Here is a 2,486-nt window from a genome sequence, read left to right as displayed (position 1 = left end):
TGAAAGTGTGAGACGGAGAGAAGGAAGTTAAAACTCTGATCCTGAATCCAGACATTCCTGAAGGTTAACCCTCAAAGAACCACAAAGAGAACTGTTACAGTCTGGTTGTGTCGTTTTGTGTCTCTTTGTGGTCGTTTTGTGTCTCTTTGTGGTTCTTTTGTGTCTCTTTGTGGTTGTTTTGTGTCTCTGTGTGGTTGTTTTGTGTCAATTTTGTGTCTCTTTGTGGTTGTTTTGTGTCTCTTTGAGGTTGTTTTGTGTCTCTGAGGTTGTTTTGTGTCTCTCTGTGTCAATTTTGTGTGTCTTTGTGGTTGTTTTGTGTCTCTCTGTGGTTGTTTTGTGTCTCTCTGTGGTTGTTTTGTGTCTCTTTGTGGTTGTTTTGCGTCTCTCTGTGGTTGTTTTGCGTCTCTTTGTGGTTGTTTTGTGGTTGTTTTGTGTCTCTTTGAGGTTGTTTTGTGTCTCTCTGTGGTTGTTTTGTGTCTCTCTGTGGTTGTTTTGTGTTAATTTTGTGTCTCTTTGAGGTTCTTTTGTGTTAATTTTGGATGTCGTTGTGGTTGCTTTGTGTTAATTTTCTATCTCTTTGAGGTAGTTTTTCTTTTTCTTCAACAAATCAGCTAAACTTCATTAAACTAACTTTTGTTCACTCCCTCTGATGAAGATCTAGATTTTTCTGTGTTCATATTCTTGTTTTTAAATGTCAATTACTTTATTTTCTACATAAATCATCAACATTTTGTAACATAAAAATGTAAACAATCACTTTCAGGAGTAATTTATTGTTTTTTGGTCACTGCAGCTGATATTCTCCACATTTAATGCATTAATATTTACATTTATGTGTGAATTCCAGGAATAAAACACTGAAATCATGCAAATTATTTGGTTTGAACTGTAAAAAAAAAAACATTAAGTGACACTCAGAGTAAAATCAGCAGCACAAGCAGCAGATCAACAGTAAAAGTTGTGTTTTTTAGCTGTAGAACTGCAGCTGTGAGGTTAAATCTGCGTCTTTCTGGGGTAAATCTGTCGTTAATCTGATTAAAAGTGGAGTTTGTTTCCTACCTGCTGCCTCGACGCCACTTCCCTCCGACTCCAGCAGCTCATTACGTAACGGCAGCCGATCAATCGCTTCTATTGACCATCGATCGGCTGCTCTGACGTCACTCCTGTTATCCAATGTCTCTTTAGTCAGAGGATCTAGCGCCTCCTGGTGGCTGGGTGATGTCACTGAAGCTTCACTGTGGAAAATACAATAAATTAAGAAAAAAATCCTTCAAAGAAATACAGTTTGTCTGCATTTTTATGATAATTTATGAGAAAAAAAGAGCTAATTTCTTAACTTTTCTTGTCCTTCAGTTCTTCCCTTTATGTAAAATAAGAACAATAATAAAAATAGCATAAAACACAGAGATCGGATCTGTAAATCTGTTTGTGTACAATTCAGTCTTAATATTTAACAGGTAAATTAATCATATTTAAGGGTAAAAATTGATGTCAGGATGAACAAAATCTTCATTTTTGCACCAGTTTATTGTAAACAAACCTTTAAATCTGCATTTTCTGTTTAGTTTTTTGACTTTTTTAACACTAAAGCAAGCAGAAAATGATTAAAATGACTGGGAAATACGACATATTTACTGTTTTTTCCTGTAATAAATCTGTAAATCACCTTTTATATGTTCATTTTTAGGATTTTTCTTACCTAAACAACCAGAAAAATAATAAATACTGATTGAATATTACATATTTTGTGTTTTACAGTATATTTACAGTAATAATATTTCATTAAAACACAATTAGAACATGACTTAATGACATTTGAGGGTAAAATCTGAGGCTGAAAGGAACAAATCTTAATTTTTGCACCAGTTTTATGTTAATAAAACCTGTAAATCTGCTTTTTAAGGTTTATTTTTGACTTAATATTAGTCGTGTTTACAGACGGCATGCGCCTGGTATTGACCTGTTTACAGATCGGATCATTGAAATGTTTGGGGATGTCAACAAATCATTCTGTGAGGTGATTTCAACACAGATCTGGGAAACACTGCAGCAACAAATGACTAAAGAAGCACATGGAGATTACAGGTCTGTGTCCCATGAAAACCAAACCAGCTAGGATCACGACTCACAGTGCTACATGTGGCCAAATAATTGACCCTTCGCTAAGCCCCTCCCACAAATGGCTACTGTCCAATCCTACCTTAGCAACTGTAACTAGGCACGAGAGGTCTGTCAAGCTTTCAGCAGAAGACAATATGGCGAAGCGGTGTGCGTACGGTACTTGCAAGTCCTACACTTGTTATCCGCAAAGCTTGGAGGGTGATGTTGATTCTTTTGCATTCCCCAAGCCAAAGACACAAGAAGAAAGGTGCCGCGTGTGGATTAAGCAGTGTGGGAGACCGCATGATCAGCTGAATCCCTCCAAAATCAATAAGAACACCTATGTCTGTTCTAAGCTAAGTTGCTAGCTAACATTAGCTAACCGT

Source organism: Acanthochromis polyacanthus, chromosome 22 (assembly GCF_021347895.1).
Source record: "Acanthochromis polyacanthus isolate Apoly-LR-REF ecotype Palm Island chromosome 22, KAUST_Apoly_ChrSc, whole genome shotgun sequence".
Taxonomy (NCBI): Eukaryota; Metazoa; Chordata; class Actinopteri; family Pomacentridae; genus Acanthochromis; species Acanthochromis polyacanthus.
This window is presented reverse-complemented; position numbering follows the sequence as displayed.